The sequence below is a fragment of the Hirundo rustica genome, chromosome 3, assembly GCF_015227805.2.
Source record: "Hirundo rustica isolate bHirRus1 chromosome 3, bHirRus1.pri.v3, whole genome shotgun sequence".
In the NCBI taxonomy this organism is placed as follows: Eukaryota; Metazoa; Chordata; class Aves; order Passeriformes; family Hirundinidae; genus Hirundo; species Hirundo rustica.
The window spans coordinates 31,865,289-31,884,692 of record NC_053452.1 but is presented as its reverse complement, the minus strand read 5'-3'; the positions used below and the strand labels follow the sequence as shown (position 1 = coordinate 31,884,692).

Sequence of the window (19,404 nt, the reverse complement as noted above, 5' to 3'; positions counted from 1 at the left end):
TCATCTCAATCCATACCCAGCCATCTTCCTACACCTTCTCTCAATGGCGTCTACTTTCCTGTAGCACAGTTGCCCAGCTCTTCCCCAGCCATCTCCGCTCTGAGGGGTCTGAAGGCAATACAGACACAGTACAGCATGGAGCAGCCTGCACTTTTCCCCCCTGAAAGACCAACAGCCTTCAATAGAGCTGCATAGAGAAAGCAAATAGGGACATAAAACATTTTGAGATCTTCAGATGAAAGGGGTTAGTACGTCATTAACATCAATTTCTTTGGCTGAGACACATGTTAAGCACAGCTCTGGGAATATGTAAGTCTGATGTTTTAACCTTGGCCTTCTTACTAACCTTATCTCTAACCCTGGTCATACATTTTAATACCCTTGTCTTAATTTCCAGCCTAAAAGGAGGTGGGTTCTAACTGTCCTGCCTTGCCAGGCTGCTGTGGTTCTGTAATTAGGTACAACCCAAAGATCTCTTTAAATGTAAGCATCATCTCTCTGTAATAGCCTCGAAACTCAGTGTCCTGCAATGGCAGGTGTGCCACAGCAATGTGCTCCCTGAGGAAATAGATCCTTCCACCTCACAGCCTTGTTTTTCTCCACATGCAAGGGCTCTCCTGGGCAGCCTGTACAGGCAATAACTGCCCGTTACAGCTGAAGCTGAAGCTTGAACCAAGAGCAAGGAATTTCAGACACTGTCTTGGGACGTCCTCACATATCATGCTATATCAAATAGGCCTTCCCTGCACTAAAAGCAATCCCAGGAGTGGTTGCTCACTCACTCAGTGAGAACAGCACAAAGCACAACTGTTGATCCATGCTGGTCATATCACTGCCGTGATTTCCTCCCAGTGATGCCCTGCAGCAAGAGCTCGGAGAAAAAATCTCGGTGAAGGATATGCACTTCTGTCTTCAAAGGGACTCCTGAAGCCACTGTTCCCAGCCTGCCATAGCACAGAGGTCATGAAAAGACCATGCCAGCATTTGCACCAGATCCACAAAAAGAGCGACTCGGAGGAGCAGGACAAACTCAGGGCACTGAGTGGTGTTGAGGACTTCCTTCACGTTTGCTCCAGCAAACCTTCAGCTTTAGTCTGCTGAGAACTGTTTCACATTCACAGTACCTGTGCAGAAATTCTGTGCCAAGTAGCCTTTGTGTGAAACAGTCTCCCTATGCTTAGAGCAAACAACCAACAGAGGACTGGAATCCTCTGAAGCCGTGGTGACTCATGACTGGATAATTACCTATGGTTCTGCTCCTCTGACACATGCACTTACCTACGGGCTGGCATTCATCAGTCCTCCTCCTCCTTTCAGTCCTAGCAGAAAGGCCAAGCCTCAAGTACACCAGGGAAACCAAACTCCTGATCCCTCGAGGTGGTGCCTCCAGGGCGAGGTTGAAGGCATGTTAGCGATGCAGTGTGGGAGAGCTGTAGTTTATCTCAGGATCCAGAGCTATCAATACAGCACTGCAGTGGGGAGATGCAAAATCTTTAATTAACTTCTGCTCACTTGCTCCCAGCACTGGTGGAAGTGGGTGGATGTGATCATTGCTCAAGGGAGGATTCTCCCCTCCTCCTGCTTTTGAATTCCCAAGCAATCAGTGCTCTGGGTAGAACAACATAAATAGAGCTCCTCAAGCCTGGTGGGCTTTAGTTTTGTTTTGTTCTGTTTGGGGTGGGTTTGCCCTCCTTCCTGTTCTATCAAATACCAAGCAATTTATGGACCACTTTGAATGTGTTTGCACACCCTCTTTGCATCTTAACTGACAACATACATGCTTTTTTAATTAAAATTTTATTGGCTTTTCCATAAGAGATGTACCTACTGTAAGTAAGCACAGTACAGTACAGATAACATGTGGTTTGTTTAGTTATCTTGCAGGAGATTATTTCTGTTATCATTGTAAGTTGATTATTGTAATTATTGAAAGAGAGAAGGCTGACAGAGAGAGAGCATGCAGAAGGAAAATGGGGGGGGAATTAAAAAATAATAATAAAAGATAATAGCAGTGTCCTTTGTTCTTATTTTTTTTCTCTTGACAACCTACTGTACATGCTACATTTCAGTTTAATTTGAGTCCCTCCTTTTGTTAACACACCCCCATCAATAATACAAGGTCTTTAAACCCTAGATGCCTGCAATTAACTTCAGTATCAAAAAAAGACAGAAACTGTTTCCCTTGTTACTACTACCAACCCCGTGAATATCTCAGAATGATTCTTTTCACCTCTGTCTTCTGAATTAATTTGATATTTTTAACCCTCTTTAGAAATTGTATGGTTTGGGCGCACAGAAAGTTAAAGATAAGCGTTATGCATGTGGGGAATGTGTGTGCATGGAAAGACTGAGGGAGAGACATCACAGGCTGCAGAGATAACCAGGCGCTCCTGGCATCGCTCTGAGGAGCCTGTCCCCATTCTGATGGTGAAACACAGTGTTGCCCTGTGCTCGTCTGGAGGGACACACGTTCCAGAGGCAGGGAACATTCCCTGTTCATGTGAAGTGCAAGGGAGTCTGTACATGCTGGTAATCTCAGTAAGAGAAGTGCTAGTCGTCTCAGGTAAGATTATTTTTTCCCACATTTCAGAGAGACACTGAGCAATGCTTGAAACTACGGGAGGAAAGTATCAGAGGGACGCTTCTTTCCTTTTGCTGCAATGGAAAATGGCAAGACTCTCATATAAATCAGATGGTGCTAATAAGGTTACTTTTTTAGATACTTTGATCCAGACTACTAAGGCTCTCAAGGACTGAGACTTTGAACTTGACTATATATTATCTTAAAACATGAGAGAAAGGAATAGCACAACCAGCATGGACTATTGAAGCTGCTGGGCTGCAGCAATGTCTCCCAGACCTCAATGACTTGGTGTTCAATTGGGTCAGCAAAAAAGGGGGAACGCACAGGGCTTAGTGGGACAGCACCACATCCAGGCATATGTTTTCATCTCTAGTAACTGGGTATGTTCCACAGAACCATTACCACCAGACCGCAAATCCCCTCCTCAGCAGGGACATGAAGAGTTTCATGGTCAACAGAGTCAAATGCTGTGGAGAGAGAGGTACAGCGAGAAATCTGTCCTCTATGTATCAAATGCAGGAGTGCCACAAAAGCAGTTTCATTTAATGTCCTGGCCTGACTCCAGCCAGAGCCCCTGTGTCATTCCAGGAGGAATACAGTGAGTGGCAAACCTGGCTGGGGTTGGGGGGTCAGAACTGAAGCCATCCAGCTATGAGCTATTCAGGTGCTTCTCAGAAAATCCTCCCAACAGACCAAACCCGTGAAACCAACCTGAAAAAGAAAAACCAAGAAATCAATGCTGTGCTCTTTACAGTTTTTCTGCGGTAAATAAATACTGCATTACTTCCACTGTGCTCACATTAAAGGATTCTCTTCATTCAAGGTAGTTACTTCAGCATATTTGGTGTTTGCTTCCACTCTTTGCCAAAAGACCTGATCTGTGATGTTGCATGGAACCTCAAAATGAAGTGCAGCTCTCCCTTCCCTCTCAGAAAAGAAGGCTAACAAGCTGCACACCCTTGTTTGCCTTTCCCAAGGAAGGAGAGCTGCAGCCCACGTTATTGCTTTATAATGACATGACTATTTATGGTTTCAAAAGTTCTTGTCAGGGTTCCTCTAGTGAAGAAGAGAAAGACAGAAGATAAGGCTTTGAAGGTCAAAACAAACAGACAAACCAGGAGATTTTTTCTTTTTTTTCCACTGGGGGAGAGGATGAGGGTTGGGCTGAATACACCCCTTGGGATCATTTGTGATCATAATAAAGCAATAGGGATCAAATCAGTAGATTTTTGTTTGAGGTATAGAAATCTGGAGATCAGACGGTAAATACTTTCCAGAATAACCAATTTTACCGTGCCTTTATTATCTAGCAGTGTTTATACTGACCTGCGGGAAGCAAAGCAGTGAAAGAAACTGGAAGGAAAATACTTTTAAATTAACCCAGATTTTTCAAACCACCTCAGATAGGCAAACAAACAAATAAAACAGGCTGAACCGCCACTCACTTCTCGGATGCAAGCTCACGTCAACTTTTATTTTTCTGAATTGATTTGCTTGTTTCTACTGCTTGCCATTTTTATTTTTTTGGTCCCTGAAAACCTTGTAAAAACCAGCTAATAGGGGTACAAAATAGTAAGTTTTATGTACATTGCAGAAACTTGTATATGATGCGGTTTGTTAAGATCTCTGCCGTTCCCCCAGCAGCGCGTCAGGTTTGTCTAACACCCAGCCCCTGCGTTACAGTTTTACGGCGCCGATTTATAGCGCTGTAAGTTTAATATAGTGGCGCATTCTAAAAGGCCTTTTTTTTTTTTTTTTTTCCCCCCCTTTCCCCTTCCCTTAATTGATGTTCCAGGCGCCGGGAAAGCCGCGCAGGGGCAGGCGGCAGGCGCGGGCCCGGCGCTCCCGGAGCGCCCGGAGCGCGGCGCGGGGACGGGCAGTGCTGCCCCCTGCCGGCGCCGCGCCGCTCCCGCCGCCCTTCCCCCGGCCAAGGGCGGGACAGCGCCGGCCCCATCGCCGCCCTCAGCGCTGGGAACCGGCGGCCTCTGGGAAAGCCCAGAGGGTTTCGGACGAGGGGAGCGCTCCCTCGCTAATTGAAAGAGAAATAACCCACCCCGCCCAGAAATGTGTTAGCCGGAAAGCGATGCAAGTTGAACGGACGCAAACCCCTCGGTCGCCTTTCGTTGCTAATGGTAGCGTCGAACTGTAAATAACCTAAAACATGGCGGGCCTTGTGCAGTGGGGGTAAAATGCCAGCTTATGCGCAGGAGCTCTTCCCTGTGCTTGTCTTGTCCTCCTGGAAAGATTGTTGTGTGGTTGGGATTGTGCCACATGCTGGGCCCACCTCTTCAAGGCCTTCCTGGAGCTTACCTCACGCGTGGAAGGACTCTTCCGAGATGCTAGGGAACATCTGGATAACCACAGGGAAAACAGCAGTGTTGCTGCTACCTTACAATAAAGTCATAGGCTATCCCGAGTTGGAAGGGACCCACAAGGATCACTGAAGTCCAGCTCCTGGTCCTGCACAGGACAGCCCCGACAATCACACCATGTGCCAGAGAGCATTGTCCAAACTCTGCTTGAACTCTAAGGCTTGGTGCTGTGACTTTTAAGTCTCCTTGTTTGCCATCCGCCAGTGTGTTGTTTTTTCCACAGACTAGTGGGACCTAACAAAAGGTTTTGCTACCAGCAAAACCAAGCTGTATTGTCTTACAAGGGAGGTGATGTGCCAGAAGTGAGTTGCAAAGTGAAGATGCTTCAGGGACGGAGGAAAGAAGAGATGCTTTGGCTTTCACCGCAGCCCCTGTTCCACTGAGCCCCTTATCCTCCAAACAGCTGTTTGCCATCAGCCGTGCCCATCACTGGAGTCGGCTCTTGCTTTAGTCCCTGTTCACCTCTGTGACTCTTCTCTGCTTCCCTAGATCACCAATTTGTCTGATTGTTTGCAATTAACTGTTGATTATGGTGCACGAAAGTCCAAGGAGGATAATTAAAAACTGCTCAGCCAGCAGCAGTGGAAAGACTCTGCTACTGCAGAAGAGACAACAGTGCACAACAAGCCCATCCCAGCTTCGGGGGCACAGCGTGGGCTTGTGAGGACCAGTGAGCCTGGTGTGCACAGGTAGGGAGTCTGCAGGAAAGGCAGGGCAGGGCAGAGGCTGGTGGTGATCTCAGAGAGCTCAGATGAAACTTTGCAGCTTAGTGCCATGGCCCCCAGAACCATGAAAACAGGGGTAGTTCCCCACCTCAATTATGATTCATGAAAAAATTGAAATTTTGAAATCAGGGAATGGAGCAAAATGAACAGACAGAGGAGGAATTATGATGATATGAATTTCAATTAAAAATATTCCAAAATTAAGAAAAAATCTGAAATTAAGAAAAAAATCTGAATTAAGTAAAAATATTTAAATGGAATGGGATGACATGAGTTGAAATGAAAGGACCATAAATTGCCCAAATGGTACTTAACAAAATCTCTAAATCAGGTAACAAAGTGAAATGAGCACACAGGAGATGTATTAAGATGAAATAAATTGCAATTGAAAAATACCCAAAAATTCTGAAATGAAGTGAAAATAATTAAATGGAATGGGATGACATGACGTATGGTGAAATAGACCAAAACTGGCTGCAGTGATACTCATTGAATTTGTGGGATTTAGTTTCCTTTTTTAATTGCATTTCCTTCTATCATACGTCCTGTCCAGCCTGTTTATTCCAGTTTGTTCCCTGATTTTGAGATTCCATATGCTTTCCATTTCAATCTTCATTTAATGAAATGAAATCTCAAAATCAGGGAACCAATTGAACCAAACATACAGGAGAGATATTACGAAGAAATGGAATCAAAAAGAAAAAAAGAAAATTCTGAAATTAAGTGAAAACATTTAAATGGAATGAGATGACATGAAGTGCAGTTAAGAGTCCCAAATATTGCTGAAATTACATTCATTGAAATCTCAAAATCGGGGAACAAAGCGAAACAAACAGCCAGAGAAAAAGTTATGGTGAAATGAAGTGCAATTCAAAAAACGAAAATAAAAAGATTAAATGTAATTAAAATAATTAAATGGAACGGGATGACATGAAGTGCAGTGAATGTTGCAGAAATAATATAGAAATAGCGAGATTTCATTTCCTTTCATGAAATGAAAATTCTTCATTTCATGAAAGGAAGTAAAATCTTGAAATCAGGGAATAAAGTGAACAGAACACACAGGAGAGGAATTATGATGAAATAAATGGCAATTTATTAATTTTCTTTCACGAAATACCAGTGGGACCAGGAGCCCAGGAACTGCAACATGCACCTCAGGTCATAGCAGTAGCGTGGAAGCCTTGAGTGATTTCCTCAGTAACTTTGCTGAATGGCTTTTAGAAACACACTTCCCTGTCTTCTCGAGCAGCAGTTCTTTTTAGACAAATTGTCAGTGAAAAACCTTTCAAGAAATCACCTTGCTGTGAATTACGCTTTTGTTGCATGAAATAAAGCACAAAGGCAAATGCTGGAGCTGATAATGCAAAGTGCTCACTCAGTCCTGTGTCAACACAGATCATTTTTATACACAGTGATAGAAAACACGGGGTGTTGAGGAGAAGCCTGGGCAGGAACAAAGTACACACAGTAAATTTAAACCTTGGAGGACCGAGTGTGAGAAGCAGAGTTTTACTGAAGTAGAGGCATTTTGTTTCCCCCGTTATACAAAAAGGAATTGCAGATCAATTAGAATGTAAAGAAGTGTGACCAGTTATATGTGCTAAACTGATTTTACACACAGACTTCAGAGCCTCTCTCAGATGCCACTTGTAAACAAGAATAGCCTCTGACTCTGCAAAAAGGAAGTGGGAAAAGGGGCGTGCAGGTAGGACTGCTGTTTGTCTCTAATGGCATCTCAGAAATTTAAAAAAAAAAAAATCTTTTCCCCTTGAAAAATAAACAGCTTTTCCAAATGAACCATGCATCCAGAAGCAGATACTGAATTTGCTCTGCCATGGGTGAAACCAGGTCTTCATTCATGGTGAGCTGAGCCCAGACAGCCTTTTCTGCTTAAATGAAGGGATTGTCTTCCTCACTGCCTTGTCTTTCTTTACCTCTCCGCTTCCCCTCATCCTGTGAGCTAACCTTTCCTTCTCCTGGCACTTTGAGCCCATTCTTGTTGCCCACCAAACCCTCCATTGAACTATATGGATCATTAGCCTGGCAGGATGTGAACCTAATTTCTGGGGTGGTTTCTGCTACCTTAGTGAGTTAAAGCCACTCAGGGTATGACATGTGCGTAAGATGTTAGATACAAATGGAAGAAAAAAAAAAAAAAATCTTTCTTCAAAACACAGTGCCAAAACCTAGTGAAGTGTTTCAATATTTTGCAAGAAATAAACCCAGAGTAATTCCCAACCCTGACCTGCATTTGGATGACCATATTGTACCCCAGATAAAATCAGCAATATAGAAATGGGAAAAAATGAAGAGTAAAAAGAATAATTGAATTGCTTTGATTTTCAAAGAGGGGTTCAGGACAGCCCAATTGTGATTATAATGAGCATCTTTTGTTTTCTCTGTGGGAGATCTGTAGGGATACATTTGCTATAAAAATAGAGGCTCAACAAACTGGTAGGACGTGATTACTGGAACTGCCATGCTGCTACACAAAACATAGTTCAAGACCCAGAAATAATATTTTCTCTGAAAAAGGTGGAGTTAATTGCAAATTCTCTCGGTTTCACTGAAATCTGCATCATAGGTTCATTTCATGAAGCCTGAGCAAGGGAAATGTGAGCAGCTGGGATACCAGAGGCAGAGGGAAAAGGAGGAGGAATTCAGTGCATGGGAAAATGCAAAAGTACAAACTGAATGAGGCTTAATACATCAGGGATGAGCTCTGCTTTGACTTATTAAAATAATACCCCTTATCCTGAAGACACAGTGCAAGATGTTATAATTGTCCTCTGAATCCTGATGTTTCAAAATAATGAAGGCTACAGTCCCATTCGATGTTTGTTTAAGGACTAACACATTTAGCAGCTGTAAGGCCTAACCATAATGTCTTGCTGTTTGTCCACTAAATCACATTATTCTCTAGCAGTGGGATGTATACACTGTTTAGTTGTCCTGCTTGCCCCGAAACTAGAGTTTTCTCACTGAATGTCCCACTTGGTTGTACAGTTCTTGTTCTAGACCTTGAATTTAGGGCTGGTCAAGAGGGATGTGAGAAACATCTTTGAAAGAGCTGACCTCCTGCCAGGCAGCTCAGGAGCAACACAGGCAAGACTTAGACTGAAATGGAAAAAGCAGCGGTTTTTCTTTTGTAAGAATTTAAGCAGTAAGGAGTAACCCCTGGAATACAGAGCTGTGTGACACTCATTCAATTCCAGTGACGCAGGGCCTTGCCCACAGCTTACTGCTGTCTGCACCATGGGATGATGGACAGGTCAGAGGGAATGAGGGTTTTCTCCTCAGGCAGGACAGACAGGCACTGTCCTAAAACAAAGCAGGCTGCCCATGTTTCATTTACAATTTCAGTGGGAATTTTGCTCTCTTGAACTCAGTGTGCTTTGGTCCACGGATCCTATCCGGTAGAAAGTTTCACCGAAGCTCAGCTACTCACTGAATCTGTGCTTGAGTGGAGTGTTAAGTCTCTGTGTCTTGGCATTCAGGCTGTTGAAATGCAACACCTTGAAGTCTCAAATCTTCATGTCAAGCTCCTCATTTACCTCAGTCACTGCCAGGCTTTCATCTCATACCGATAAGCTGCTCTCAGTGTTTAGAAAGTCATCCTTACAGCTCAGTCTACCTTCTCTGCTGAGCCTCTTAGCCCAGTGACAGTTTTATAGCTCTCACCCCTACTGTGGATGTGCCAGACCCAGAATGATAATCCTCAGAACTCAAATCAATAAATTGTGCCCCAAAGTTGTGAGTTTTGTCCAAAAGTTGTAAGCTCAGATAGATTACTTAGGAACAGCTTCAATTTCCCTTAGTCTGTATTTCCCTATCAGTTGCTGGCTGGAGATCTGGGCTTTAGAAAGAAGGAAAGAACAAAGACATTAATTCCCTGCTCCAGGACACAGACCTGCAAGACATCTGAAATCCGTAAAATCCTGAGCTGGCACCACCCCCAGCCCTGGGGTCTCAAAAGTGCCACTGAGTGAAACCAGGCGCCATTGCTCATCAGCACAGAGCAAATGCAAACTTTATTGTGTAATCATTGTTGCTGGAAGAATTATCTATTCTTTATCTCTGTGAGAGTGTGAGAGATTAAGTTTGGAAGCCTATTAGCAACCACTGAAATGCCATTGTTATCATTCACTGTTAATCATCATGCCTGGCTCTAATGCTCTTAATCAGAGCAGTTGACACTTGGGCTCTAAATGAGAGTCAGCCAAGAGGGAGAGAGGTGGAAAATGCCCGTGGCTCTTGCATGGGGCTGGCATTTTCTGCTCATGGCAGCTTTTGAGTCAAATAGAGACCCCAGCAGCAGAGTGGGAACTCCTGGCAGATTCTTCCAGATCCCTAACTGATTACAGCTAGTCTTGGCAATACTTTTAAATAGCACAGGGAGATAGCTCCCTGTCATGAAAGATCCCACAACATAGGACTAACAGACATGCTGAGGAAGCCAGCCCCTGGTCAGGGAAAATGTTTCTTGGGGTCTTTTTGGAAACTCTTTCCTGCCAGCTGTTAATGGATGGGGCTGAACTGCAGTCTGCATGTTAATGAGCCTATTATGAGCGGCACTTTATCTTGTGACAAAGGTGGATTTAATGGAGTTGAAAGGTTTCCCAGAGTAAATTCTAAATGTCCTAATAATGCAATGAAGACGCTATTAGTGTGTTTATTAATTACAACACAGACCTGTTTCAGCAAGCCTGTTTCAGCACCCCAGTGTGTGACTTTCCCAGTAGAGAAAGCTCACAGGGATGTGTCCTGCAACCTGAAAATGAGAACCTGCAGCCCGTGTCACAGCCCTTTTAGAAACTCTTAACATGGTATTCCTTATCTCATCTTGCACTTTTACTTCCACTCTACTTTATCTGGCAGTAATTCTAGCCTTGATGTGTCTATGAGGAGCTTTGGGTGCTTATCACCCAAATGCTTCAAAACACCTCCTCAGCCTATGTGTCACTGTCACAGTTCTGGAGTGGGATGAAGGCTCATCTCATGCAGATATGGGCCATATCTCACAGCTCCCCAGGCATACCCCATTGTTTCTCTGGGCTATTTTGATGAGGCTTTACCTGTACCGTGAATCTTCCAGCAAAAGTGATGGTCATGTCAGCTCCCACAGTGCCTGCTTTTACAAGGTACTATGGCATGTACCAATTGTTATTCTTTGCATGCCTGGGCTCAGATCCTTTAAAGTTCAGGTCAATCTCAAGGCTAAGATGAATTCCTTGTCTCAGGACTGACACTGTCTTTTTTATACTACTGGTCAGAGGACTCTTCTATCGTAGACACTCTGGCTAGGTTTCCATGAGGATTGTTCAGAGGAGAAAGGGACTATGATAATTGTTTTACAACACTGTTAGACAGAGGACATCTTTCTTTGTCTTTCAGGTTATGATTTGTGTTAACAGTGAAGTGTGAATGACTGCAGGCTTTCTGTGAGTTTGCTGGAGTCAAGCTTTTGAACTCTTTCCTCTCCTAGGAACCAGCACACTCAGAGGTGAGGAAAACAAGGTGTGAAATTAACATAAAATTCTGGCACAGTATCATGATTCACAGTATCATCTGGGTTTTTTGTTTCTGTACTCATCACCTTTGTCTCTTATTGAATGGCATCTGCGCACAGAATACCTGTGCTTTCACTCCACGTCTCATTTGGCAACCATACACCTGTTGAAAAAAAAATGCTAATACAACAGCTCACAACTTTTCACTGACAAGGAGAATGTGATCTTTCCTACCTCCACCAATGACCCCAGTTGAGAAGCTTGTGGTGAAAGGCACTGCACAGATCTATAGGAGATGCTTTCTTTCATGCTAATGGGCTCATAGGTACTTTTAAAGAAAAGGTTTTAAAGTCTTTTGCAGTTGGAAAGGGGACTAAATAATCTCCTTCAACCCAGTTTCACTCCAAGCTCTCATCTGCATTGTATTTAACTTTACTATCTGCAGCAGTATAAGAACATTTTCAGTCAAAATAAGAAATAATGCTTCTTCTATAGAACTTTATATCCAAGACTGAATTATCATATCATCCTACTGTCTGTTGCCTTCCTTTGCTGTGAAGCAGGTTGTCTCTGCTGACGACAAGCAGTGGTGGGACAGAAAGGCTCCATCTCACTGGCCCTGACTCACATTGTCTCTTTTGAAGACACCATGAAAGAGGCCGTCCTTTATGAGCCCTTCTTGGTGGCAAGCACGTCTTGCTAAGGGATTACAAACCTCATCAGTGGTCTAGCAAGTTTTAATATTGTATCTGGAGGAAAAATTGCTGCATTTTTTTTTTTTAAAGAAAGAAAAGTGGGGGCATTCCATCATTTCTGTAAAGCAAAGAAGAAATTGCTCTGAACATGGAAAGCACCCTATTCGGATCTGGACCATGCCTGGACTCACATGTCGTTGTGGGCCTGACATTTCTAAGTCTGAAGAGATTTTAGCCTGCTAGCAGTTCTAACTGTTTCCCAAGGGAAAATTTCTTGAGAAAGCCTCTTCTCAAAACAATCTTGGCAAAACAACTATCCTTTCCCAAAACAATCTTTCTCCAGGCGGTGTTTTGCTGTTTTCTCTAGTTTCACCGATGCGATTAGAGAGGTGTTGTTCCTATTCACCAATCATGTTAAGTCTGTATCGGAGCACCTTATAAAAGGTGGTAAGAATTAGACAATAAACCCTTCTATACTCTTTGCCTTCTAAAATATTTGGAGTCTTTCGTCTTTCTTTTGTGTCCTACAGTGACATGCCATCATATAACTGTGAACTTCAACACCATCACAGAAGGGTATCATTACAGAAGGAGGTCAGTCCTGATTAGTATAAGTATCTACACGCTTCTGAGAAACAAAAGGACCATGGCAGATCTGGCTATCTCTGTTCTACCACTCTTCTGGGGGTAAATTGCAGGAATCCTGGCAGACATCATGAAGGAAAATATTAGCTTCCTGATGTTTGTCATAGGTGATCAGGGAGTCACATTAAACCACAAATGGAGCCGTTTGTATTTCTAAATCAGTCCTGAACATAGTGGTTTTTCTGGAAAATAGAAATAATATAAATTAATTTGTCAGCTCCTGTTTAGATCCCAGCCTGTTCCACAGCAATACATTGAGAAGAACTGGTTGAAATAATTATTCTCGACTTATGCAATCATTCTTTTATTTCTGAGGGCTAATGGAGTGAAAACACGCTTTCCAGACCTTTGCTAATGACAGAGTCAGAAATAATGATCAGGGACCCTTATGTTCCTCTCATAATGAGGAAAGCAACACAAAATGATAGGGATTTGAGTCCTCAGCAATCACTTGTTCTTTATTTAAAAGGCAAATGGAGCATTCAGATGAGTTCTTTAGGTTAATGGAGCCACAAATAAGGTTTTGGGGCAAGAATTTTTCACAGGTAATGCAATACAGGCAATCACTTCTCTGGAAGACAGAATTATTTACAGATGTTGAAATTTCTCTATCACAGTGAAGCAACCTAAAAGCCAACACTGTGAGGACAAGCCAAACTAATCCTTTATTTCTCATTGCCCCAAGTCTGCACACAAAATGCCCTGTGGTGCAGAAGCTTCGCATGCCCTGCCTGGGTGTCAGCTGCTGAAGTGGTACAGCACGGTCACAGGCAATGAGACCCCCAAAAAGATTCAGAGAAGGGGACATAGTAAATTTGAAAATCACTTCTCATGTGTCTGTCACCTGAACCTCATGTCCCTCTGCCATGCACTTTCCTGCCTTGCCCAAGCCCGTATTCTGGCAATAACCCAGCTCACACAAGACACCCAGAAAAATGAAATTACCTAGATATTCCTGTTCCACTCTTTGCTGAGGGTCATGAGACTGGACAAAGCAAGCCTAGGAGGTCCCCCAGAGGAGCCCTAAGCAGGAGCTCAGGCAGTTTTATCCTAGGGGAGTAGAGGGCAGAGGCAGTCATCCACACAATCATCAGCTTCAGAAAGAAGGAGTGGAGTGTGGGACGTCCCCCAGACTCTGTTCTGATGGTCAGGTGCAATTTCCTTGACATCTGCTAAAAAGAGCTGGAAAAAGTGAGAGCCTGGAAAGACTTCTTCCCTGCTGGGTCATTCTTGCTAAGGAGATTATACCCATTTCTTTCTCACAGGCTGGTGAAGGCAGTGGCAAAATGGAGCCCCCATAACCTTGGAACAGCATTTCAGATCCAGCTCTCCAGAGGCATCTAATTTTTCACCACATCACCACACAAAGCAGGTTCATATTTCCTCTATAGTTCTTGTCATACCCATCAGTACTCCTGTAAATAGACCTGAAACAACATCCATAGGCTGGGGACTTGTAGGGAAAGGGGCCTAACTCCTTGGTTGCTAGCACCATAAAAAATAATTTTACATCATTGCTTTCCCTTCTAGTGCAACAAGAAGGGAACCACCTGCAGGTTCAGATGGTTAAAAAAAGAGGTATACCCATATCATTGATTACTTAGCAGGGGGAGGAGGCAGTATATAATCCACTAAATAAGTTCTGAAAGATGCATGATTAGTACAATTAACTGTATCTCATGCCTTTTGATGTGAAACCATCATGGGGGAAAAAATTTCTTAACAATCACTATATTTATAGGTGGATATGCACCAAGAAGTAGTCTCCTGGAAAGAAAGAGAGAATAGTTTGCAGATACATTTGTTTTTTATCAAAGCCTGCTTAGCCTGTTAGAAAAAGAAATTTAAACCCATTGATCTGTCAGGGTTAACGACAAGAGAAGCACGTCTGAGAAATTGGTTCAATATTCAGGACCCCATTTTAATAAAGCTGTTTTCCCAGGCTGTGATCTCATCAGCTTTCAACAGCTTAGTGGCAGGAGCTTTTTGAATGTGTTCAGTGGGGTGCCGTGAGCATGTAGAGGAGCATCCTGAAGTGATGGGGGAGAGCTGACCAGTCCTGCAAGTCAGGACTTGAGCCCAGCACTGTGGTTGACATCTGCCTACTGTAGTGATCCATGAAAAGAGATGTGGAGACAATGTACTCTAAATCTGTGACCAAAAAATATTCCACAAGACTTTGGGGGCTTACATTAGTGTAAATGATATTTGATTTTGAGGAGGAAAAAAACTACTAAAGTAGAGCATCTATCAATAGATCCATCTTCATACATGCAACTTCTCTGTTAAGATACTTGATTTTCACTCAAGATCCTGCATGAAATCAAGATAATCCTAATAATCAACTGGAAATACACCCCCCACCCTTTATCATCTTTACATTATTCTATAGAAATATGAGTTTTTGATGCTGTAGAGCAAGTACAAGCTGGAGAAACTCTGCTACTGTGACTTTCCCTATCCTGCCCAAGACAGTGTGAGATGCTAATCACCCTTCAAACCTTGCAGCATGAAGACTGAACCTTGAGGGTCTATAAATGAAGACCCAGCTGCAGTAAGGACAGATGGTACGAGACTGCCCAAATAATGAACTGGGAAGGGCAGTTGTCCAAGAAAGTGCTTCAGGTAACTTTAAAGCAAGCACATTTGGCTCGGTGTAATTTATCAGCCTAAGTATGAATCTTCAGTCACAAGCGGAGTACCAAGCTCAGGGATGATGTGAGCTGTTTTAATCAGCTTGCCCCCGGGTAGGAAAAGCACACAAGGAGAAGGGTACTGTCAGCAGCAGAGTGACAACAGAGAATCAACAGTCACCTCCACCAACTCTGATTCACTCACTGCTGGTACAACACTGTCACCCTCACCTGTAAGAGACTAACACTAACATATGCAGCCACCTAAAAACAGTCTGTGCAGGCAAACAAACACTTGCAAAACAGTCAGTGATGGGATCCAAATGTATTACCTTAACAGATATTTCAAGATGAGAAAAAAGAAAAAAAAATAGGAAAGAAAAGGAAAGAAATCATGTGCTAGGGCTGCCATGAATAAGAGTTGACTGTATCAAAACTGGTCTCCCTGCAATCCAGGTGAATGACTTGGCATTTGGCAACATCAAAAAGCATTTTATTGAAATGGGCACTGCAGACTGCACCATCCTATCTCTCTGTGTAACCACTCTGTCCCTGTCATTACTGGCTACTCCTTCAGTTTGTGTGTCATCCTCAGATTTTATCTGCAGCAATTTTATACTTATTTCAAGATCACCAATAGAGAAATGGAAATAACACTGGACACAGACTATTTCCTGAAAACCTCACTCCCATCAGTCAGCATTCCCTACCTCTTTTGACTCAAGTCAAAATATTGTGCTGGGGCATGCTGAACACAGTGCAAAAGCACATTATCTCTCTGCAGTCTCTGTTGACAACTGAATTTGTAATCACATACAAAATAAAAGTTGTTCTGTTTTCCAGACTCTACCTCCTTGAAAGCTAAGTTGCCTGATATTAGTTATATTTCCAGTTAGAACATCATATTCCCCTCTGCACTATTTTGCCAGATATTAATTTCAAGTTGTTCAGCTTATAACTATCTTAACTGCTCCTGTTACACGCCTCTGAAGAGTGGCAAAGTACTGGCAAAACCTAAGACCTTTGCAGTCATCTGCAATATTGCCAGCACTCCCAGGTTCATTAAAAACAGATGTTTCCTGAGCCAACTCTCTCAAGACTCCTAGATATATTTTGTCCTAATAGACAATGTTTAGCAGACTCTTCAGTTACTTCTTCTGGAAAGTAATCAGCCTTATCCAAGTCCATATGCTGTGGATTTTCAAATATAGAGCGGAAATCATGACATAATGCCTTTGACTCTCTGCCTTCATTATAATATCTTCAATTATCTCTGGCTGATAATGCCAGCATTCCTACTGTTCCTAAACTCACAGAAAGTCCTCAGTGCCTCTACCTTCTCTCACTATATCAGAGGGTTTGTGTGCTGTGTTTAACTGCTTCCCACTCCAGCAACCCCTTTTCTGCTGCCTCTTTCTCCTCACTGACACTGGAAGGGTGTTGTGGTCAAGGAACAGCAGGCAAATTCTGGAGGGGGATCACAAAGGATGTCTAACAACTGCTTTGGGATTCAGAAGCTTTCTGGAATTCATCTGCAGTTCATGGGGCCAAAAGCCCTACCTGCAATTAGAGGGGAATTATGTGAAGAGAAAAATTTGGGAATTTCAATTCTCAAGGAGTCTATGCTGTTGTACAGGGTTTCTGTCTGTCAAAAAAGGGTAATGAAAAGTAAGTTAATAGTTGGCACAGAGGCCATAACAAAGACAGGGACAGAAGTCATCACTCTAAACTATTAATTTGGTGTCTTTTTCCATTTCACTCATTTTTCTTTTTCCAAATTACCTAGTGCATCTTTTCTTTATTGCCACATGCACAGCTGAACTAAATGCTTTGCTCTCAGAATAAATATCTACTACAAGGGGAAGTTTGTTATTGTAATAGCACATTCACCGCACACACACACACTGCATTCTAATAACTACAGCTATGTAGAGAAATCCTCTTAAATCAAAGAAATACCACAACAAATAGTGAGAATGTTCAACAAAACTCTCTGAAGCAAACAGAGAAATAGAAAGATTGTTTGACCTTTTAATACTGTAAATACATCTGGAGTGCCCAAGGAATGGCTGCATCCCACAGCTTCCTGAACAGATACCTGATGCCTCTAATAACATCATTTTCCCACATGTGTCTGTAGCAGCCACGTGACTCCTCTTAGCAGCAGCACAGGACAGCTGGGATTATATGGAGCAGCACTTCCCAGCTGTTTTGATTTCTGTGAGTTTTGATTTGTTTAGCTTGGGTTTTTCTTCCAGGAACTGTGTCCACTGAGTAGGCTAAGTCATCAAATACAGCACCCATTTCTTCTCAGTAGAGTTAGGCAACAGTGGAGCACCAGGGATGCACATGTGCAGCCAGTCAAGGGCTACTTTGTTTGTCATGACAGCCTGAAGGACCAGCTGCAGTGAAGCACATGTCCCTCTGGACAAGCTACACTTCACTGGGAGAAGGAGCATGAGCAGCCTGAGCTCAGGGGTCTCCTAGTCCTGAAGAAGCTGTGAGGGTCAGAGGGGAATTTTGATGAATGTCTGAGGCAAAGGCATGTTCACCTTCTCGGTATCTCTGTATGAGGGAAGAAATCTCCATAGGTTTTGGGTTCATCCCATGCAGAAGTGGTTGCAGAAAGAGAATTCCTCATTGTCTGAGATGGGGGATGAGCATATACACTCTCCAAAACACTTTCTAAAGACTTCCAAAGCATAAACTTATCTTCTTGGTACAGCCACACACTGGGCAAAGGCCACCAAGCTAATTCTGCCCTAATTATCATCTAAAGTGGAAGGCAAATAGCCGGGAAGCTGCTTTGCTCTACTGGAAGGCTAATTTTCTGGGCACTGAAAGGTCTACCCTGGAAGCTGAGTTTGTTACCTGCACAGAGCTGCACTGTGCCATGAAGACTCATCAGCTTGTTAAGAGGGGCCAAAGCACAGCCCTGGGTCAGGTTTCCAGCACAGTTCTGTTCCCACTGAGTTAGGTCTGTGAAACTCCAGTCCCAGGTATTAATACCAAGCTGTTTGGAAAATCAAGCCCAAAGCTCTTGAAATCTGCCCATTTTCATACTCTTCCAGTTACTACTGATCTCCATATTTAAAAGCCTGGTTGTGCTGAGGAGTGCTGTGATCAGGATGGTAATAGAAATAGATTTTTGGAGTCTGATAAGCTACATTTGGTTGAAATGTTTTAGCTATCCTTTCTTGAAAGCAACATTAAGAATGAGAAGAAAATAGTAACAGAGTGTTTAAAATGACAGCCAGAGAAGTCAAAAATGTTTCACTAATCTCTCATAATTCTCTGGCCATGTCAGAGGAAAGCCATGACCTACTGAGACTGTCAAAATGCTTTTGAGCAAACATCACGAAAAAAGAGAAACTGTAGGAATTCAGAGAAGGAAGTAAACTATTATTTTGATGAAACTTTAATAAAGGGAAAAGAAGTGAAGAATCAGATGGCCTATTTTCACCCTGGAAAACATCATATGCCTCAAGGTTCCACATTGTTTAATTTGCTCGTATTTATGAACAATCTAGAAAAGACTGGAACTGAAATAGCAAAAATGCACTAGGCATTTTTAGGTGGGTGAGTAGTAAGAATTATTATTATGGTGACACTCAGAAAGACTCTAGGCAACCAGAAGACTGGCTCAGGTAACCACATTCCAGTGCCGAAACACCAAAGATATGTAACATTGGAAAAGGGGAAAATATTGCTTTCACGGCATCTAAATGAAGAATCCAAATGAGGGTGGGAAATCTTTACCAAAAAAAGCAAAATTTTCTTTACACCCATCCCATGATCTGTACCTGCAAAGTGCCGAGGGCCCTCATGGCTGCACGGTGCCTCCCCTTCAGCAGACATGTGCCCAGAATGCCACTGCTGCTCTGAGCAGCAATTGTCCCTGTCACACCACGGGAGAGGCTGTGCCCCACAGCAGGGCAGCACCTCCCTTCCTGCTTCCCTCCCCAGTTCACAGCTTGGGGCTCTGCCAGTTCTCCCAGACAGGTCCTCCTCTGCAGTCTCTTCCCCGCCACACACAGAGTCACACATGGGGCCCTCAGGCGCCTCTTGGCCTTTCTCTCAGTGCGGGACACCAAGCAGGAGAGAAGAACAGAGTATGAAACATGGAAGGGAAAGAGGTTGTGATGTTATAAGGAGAGAGCAAATAAAGGATGGAGAAAGAGCAGGGAGGAGGAACGGTCAAGAGCTGGGGTTTGGGAGAGGATGCTGCGCTGCAGGT

The 19,404-nt window shown here is 43.3% G+C and overlaps 1 long non-coding RNA gene across 1 annotated transcript in view; it reads right to left on the bottom strand.

The window, feature by feature from the left end:
• Nucleotides 1-1,925: 1,925 nt before the first annotated feature.
• The window catches only part of LOC120749994 (uncharacterized), a 64,852-nt gene continuing 47,373 nt past the window's right edge, over nt 1,926-19,404 (bottom strand). The window contains exon 3 of the long non-coding RNA XR_005699895.2: nt 1,926-3,295. This is a non-coding gene — a long non-coding RNA (uncharacterized LOC120749994). The remainder of the gene's footprint in view (nt 3,296-19,404) is intronic.